Here is a 6,143-nt window from a genome sequence, read left to right as displayed (position 1 = left end):
TTGGTAGAATACTTTGAGTTCAATTGTGGATATGCACAAAGCTAAAGCCAGAATCCTAAACACCGTTATAAAGGGTGTGTTTTAGGAAAAGGCTGACATGTTGAAGTTGAAACAGGAATGTCTGGTCTCATATTTTCACAGAACTGAAGCTGAAAAAGCAGTGTACTATAAGTTAATAACATCGTGTGAAGGGTGCCTCTTATTGCATAAGAGGTGTCATCTCGTGAAGTTTGGACAAGAGGACCGTGAAGCAAAGCTAAACAGTGCAAGATGATGTCTCTTATACAATAAGAGACAGCCTTCACACAACGTATTCATTTATTATAAATCACACACATAAGGATTAGATACACAAATAGTTTTTTACAGTGAAAATAACTTTTATTTTCATTAAATATAACATTCAACCCCCCTTCTCCCCATCTAAAAACAGTTTGGTCTCGGAACGACCATAACTGACCTGCAGTAGCTGATCTGCGATGTGTTTTCAGATTAGTTAAACATGACAAAACTATTTATTAAAAACAAATGTACACCCTGTAAAGCTTGCACCACTAGCATGTAAGTGTCCTGAAGCGTCATTAGTAACTGAAGTGTTGAAACAGTTGCTCTGATTTGGTGTAGGAAAGTTATCACTAGGCATTGCTGTCACAGCTTGTTCCTGAAGACTTGCGTGAAGACATGTAAAAGCATAACAAGTGCAGGCAGGCATATAAGAAATAAAAGAACTTCCATCCACCAATCAGGAACCTCCATTGCAGGGCACTACCGGGCAGCAGATTTTAGTTAAGTAAGACATTGGAAAAATAACATAGAACTTTTCCGTGCAAATGTACCACAGCAAAACTTGTTTGTAATAACTGGTTAACCATAAAGCAAATAGGGCCAAGACACAAAGTCAAGAAAAATAAACGCCAAAAATACCTGTGTCAAACATTTTAAGGAAAAATTAATTAATAATTGCCCCCACCCCAGAAAATGCCAAGAATGCATGAATTAAACCATTTTTAAACTACTGGGTGGAGAGATAAATCTTCCAAATGGATACAAATGACAACACAATGCATTTGGAACACACATTGCACATTCACCCTGATACTGGTGCTACTGCAATAAATTACCAGTCATGTGTCAAAATATGGAAATATTTACATTGTGCCATGTGCCGTGGCTCCCTGCGCATTCCCTTCCATTGCCAGTGTTAGCTGGTCATCACAGATCCATTGCATTATTGTCTCCTCGACAATTAGAAGAGTTACAAAGACTGATGCACACTGCTGCTACAACAACATCGAGAGAAATTATTTATAAATAAGACACCCTCTTTAATAAATATTTATGGAACAGCTTGTTCTTGTATGCAGGTCTACATACAACATTCCTAATTCCAATAATATTTCTTATTTATTTCTGATAGGTTGTTGCTTGTCAGCCAACAATCGGTGCTAGTTACCTAGTTTGGTATGAGCTGCCCTCCCAGTGTTTAAAACACTCCTCTCGATCTTATCAGTGTATACAATGTAGTGAGGATGTTGAGACACAGGGGTTATCAGTATCACTCAGACTCTGAACACACAAGATTCCAGCCAACTCAAACATACCAGGAACAGTTACACCTGTTTTTGAGGGGGTGGTTCTCTTCAGCAGTGCCAGACAAAACAGTTGAACAGCTGTTGATATATTATTAAAATAACTTGAATTATTATTATTATTATTATTATTATTATTATTATTATTATTATTATTAGTATAGTAGTAGTATTAGTATTAGTATTAGTATTAGTATTGGTAGTAGCAGTAGTAGTAGGTTTTTTTTTTACATTTTAACTTTTTATTTAATTTTATACAATCCCCAACATTCACTGGCATCCCGTTGACCCTGTCTATGCCTCCTTCTCTTCTAGTGCATCGGGTTCCTTGGTATTTCTAGTGTAGATAACCTGAGCTCTGTGTTTAGAAACCAGCTTGATCATACCTTTGTTGAGCAGTTCCTGGAGGGAGGATCCAGGCATCCCCTGATCTTCAGCCTCTCAGACACTACAGCGGGAGTGATGAGTTTGTAGTTGGGCACCTCCTTGTACAGCTTGTGATAAGTGGTCTTGTCGAAGAGGACCAAGTTGTTGAGCTTGTCCCTCACTTTCCTCTTGGTCCACTTCTTCTTGGCCTTGCCCCGGGACTTGTTGACTGTGTCCTTGTCCTTCTTACTGGACTTGCCCGCATCTTTCTTCTTCTTATCGTCCTTGGGCGAAATGATGCTGCTGCTAGTAGTATTCGTAGTAGTACTCCTGTGGTATATAAAGTAGTGGCTTAAGTGGCAATTGTACAGGGCCAACAATGGACCCCCATTCCAAAACCTTAACCCACAGAGAGTTTGTTTTATTAAGTGGGTGTGTGTTCTTCAAGGCTTTAGCATGCTTCCCAACCCACTCTAATCTTCAGTGCCAATGCAGTGCCACTACAATGCTACCTTATGAGCCATTGGCAGAATAATACGGTAATGGTCATGTTTAAACATACCTATGGTATCACGATGGGAAAAAAAAGCACACTAACAAGGTATCACATCAGAACCAGCCTCCTACTTGTTCACACACAGCTATTATAATAATATTCCAATGGTATTTTCATTACATTTCCTCTAAGTGTTATACAAATAAACTTAGTCTTTGGATTAGTTTTTCTGAGAATTCCTGTTCTAGACAATTGTGCACAACAGAGCTCAGCCTTGTATTAACTCATTCACTTGATTTTATCCCTATCCACTGACAAAAGAGGACTGCAGTTGAAGGCAAATCACCAAAGTATTCTCCATAGAGAACCTTAATAAATGTAGACTCATTCTCTAATAGAGAGCACTCTAAATGGATGAGGTATAACAAAATTATTCATAAAGAGCATTTGAAAAATATGTCATGCTAAGTGGTTGTATGCGGTTCTATGGAACACTAACATTGTTACGACTGAAAGCCAAGCATGCTGTTTCTAGGTAGCAAATAGCAGAGAAAGAAAGGATTTGCATGCACTAAAGATCTCTACTGCTTTTATGCATCCCACCCTCTAGCTTTCAGACTAATGGGGTACTGAAAAATTCCTATCAAGCTAAGGTATTTGTTCTTTTCTATGTATTAACAGACAAACCGACTTTCCATTCTGAAAATCTCTATCTGTATCTAAGCCCATAGATCAATATCTAAATCTATCTATGTAATGTATTTATCCATACATTACATACACCTTCACTACCTATGTCTTGTAGTTAGGGGAACTACATTATTGGTTTAGCAGTACTATAGTACACAGTAGTATTTTTCTACTTTACAAGCCTGAAGGTCTTTTCAGGCAACTTTTTTAAATGCCCAATTTGAATGACGGTATATTCCACATCCCGATCGTGAGTTCCCAATGTCAATGGTCTCTTTTCACTCATATGTAACCTGGATTTCTCATATTAATGGAATGGGACCCAGGAGTTTTCAATATCAAGAATATTAAGCAACATATTACAAACATTCAAAATATAGCAGTGAACACATTTATTTGTCTGCTTTACTTATTCTTATAGTAGTGCCTGCTAAATTGTTTTCCCATACGAAGCCACATTAACAGAGATTTAACTTAACACGGTTTGATTAATTCAGTACAAAGTTTGATACTCTTGACATTTTTCTATAAATGTAAAGTTATTTTTTCTATAAATACCAAATATATAGGTCTAGTAGGTGCAGAGAATCTTTTTATTTTTTTATTTTTTTATCTTCAATCGTTAAAGCAGCACCGTACCACTTAGTAGTCATGACAGTGGCTGTCATTGACTAAGCTTGGGTATCTCTTTGGTCAGAACACTTCAATGATGTGTGATTGACAAGAGCAAGATGGATATATAAGTTGTTATCAATCCATTTCAAGAGAGAGGGACCCCTTGAAGTACTACAGAACAATAAAGTAATATTGCCATTGAGTTGACCTCTGCGGATTCCCTGCAAATGATTTTATTCATGTGTCTTAGTTTTGGTTTGGTTGTTAAATTATAACCAACTAGAATCAAAGGATGACATCATTGAAATGTTTTAAGTTCTGATAAGGACAATTATTAAAACAAAACAAAAAAAAACAATTGAATCCTAAACTTGTTTGTGGGTGTTATTTCAATAGAGAATAAACTTTAATTTCCTGGAGTATTTTAAATTGCTATCTGGAGTGCATGTATATCTAAGCTGGTCACAGCTTCCTTTTAGAGCACTTGGTGAAAGCCAAGCTTTGTGTTTCTTTAAGATCCCACTGCCCCATCTGTTTAACAATTTCAATCATTCCAAGGAAGTTTGCATCTAATAATTAGCCAAATGAGTAAGTAAGTGCTTTATATTGTGTAGTGTTACATACTGTATTAACATAATTAATTAATATGCAGTCAGCTTTTAATTTGGAGGAGAACCAAATAATAGAAACATTTTGCTATGGTATGTTGCACACAGTTTTATGCTAATGGACTGCACATGACTGTTCTGCTATAATAAATGCATCGTTGACATGGCTTGTGTGCTGAAAGTTATGTGATTCTATGAAAGATGCATCTCACTGTTACAAGTCATGATGGGCAAGACAGTAGATCAGGGCTGTTCAGTAAGCACTTAGTTGATAATGAGGGCATCTGTATCCAAGTGCAGCAAAGCATTAAGATTAAAATCTAAAACCTTGTGACAAAACACCACTGAACAAAACCACACAAAGAATGAGGTTACTGTAGAAATGCTGACACACTGGAAGACTGTGGTTGATTTTATACCCGAGAGCCATGTTATCTCCTATATTTTCTTTGTGAAATGAATTTGGTACTGAATTTGTACAGGTTGTAATCGATTATAAATTCTGCATGTGTAAGAAAAATGTTTTCTATCTTTTGGTCTTTACTATGTGATTGTTCAGTCTGGTTGTGAACAAAGTAACCCAAAGTGCACAGTCTACTGCAGCGGTGCACAATTCAGGCCATGGAGGGCCGGTGTGCCTCCTGGTTTTAGTTCTAACATTTTGTTCTAAATTAGTTAATTGGACCAATTAAGCTTCTAATTAGGTCCAATAAAGTACTTTAGGGTGCAGTTGGAATAAAAACCTGCAGGGACACCGGCCCTCCAGGACCGAGTTGTGCACCGCTGCTCTACTGTATAGTTTACTGGTCCTATTTAGAGACAAGTTTAAGAGCAACGTAAAATTTTTAACAGTATAAAACTAGCAAGGAGTTGCTTCGAACAATAGTTTACCAGCTTGTTTTATAACATTAAAATGTTTTTTTGTTTTTTTTAAATTTTATTGCCTTTGTCCTCATTGCTAAATAGGGCCCAACTGTACTGAACATACTGTACATTTTTTTTTTTAAGTGGTGTTTATTTTCTTATTTCATGGTAAATTGTATTGGATAAGATTACAAGATGTGGGGAATATTTTCCCTTGTCTGGTGGCCAAACTGAATTTACAGTTCTGTAATTATATAAATGCTTGATTAATACCATATGTACAATATTGCTCAATTTCCATTGTGTACAGCATGCCATTAAAATATACCGTATAAGAGCATGCTGCCTGTTTTCAAGCTATTCAACTGAACAAATTTTCTGAATACCACCACTTGTAGTCTCCTGCTATTTTAAAAGCTAATGAACCACCCATGTCTTAGCAACAAATGTTTATTTATCAGCCTCTTACACGCCTCTTTTTCCAAGAAGTCACATGCTCTGGCTTTACCTTTCTCTTTTGGATTTTCAGTAGGCTCTGCCAGGTATTGTCCATTATCATAATCTAGGGCACACTACATGGAAGGATCATAACAATTTAGGGCACACATTAAATGGTAAAATAGGGTCCTGTTGGATTTCAACTGTCTTCTTTTTTTGTTTTAGCATACTGTTGTAACAGAGACAGAGGAAAAACAGCAACTCTTGCTTTCTTGCTGTCTACTTCCTGTTTTAACCAAGCCCAGGAAGTTTAATAGACGCCACAGCTGCATAGTTCTGTAAGCTTGTCAAGTGGTAACCAAGCTTTACAGTTCCTGTTTCAGCAGTGATCAGCTGGAAGTGGGTGAATTCTGATTGGCTGAATTCTGCACAGCTTCCGACATAAACAAAAACATTTGCCTCAGCTGATTCCCTCAA

The 6,143-nt window shown here is 36.9% G+C and overlaps 1 pseudogene; it reads right to left on the bottom strand.

Moving 5' to 3' along the window:
- Window positions 1–1,880: 1,880 nt before the first annotated feature.
- Window positions 1,881–4,794, bottom strand: LOC121327064 (annotated as a pseudogene).
- Between the last annotated feature and the right edge of the window lie 1,349 nt (window positions 4,795–6,143).

This window comes from Polyodon spathula, chromosome 14 (assembly GCF_017654505.1).
Source record: "Polyodon spathula isolate WHYD16114869_AA chromosome 14, ASM1765450v1, whole genome shotgun sequence".
Taxonomy (NCBI): domain Eukaryota; kingdom Metazoa; phylum Chordata; class Actinopteri; order Acipenseriformes; family Polyodontidae; genus Polyodon; species Polyodon spathula.
The sequence above is the reverse complement of the archived record's forward strand: the minus strand, read 5'-3'. Positions and strand labels throughout refer to the sequence as shown.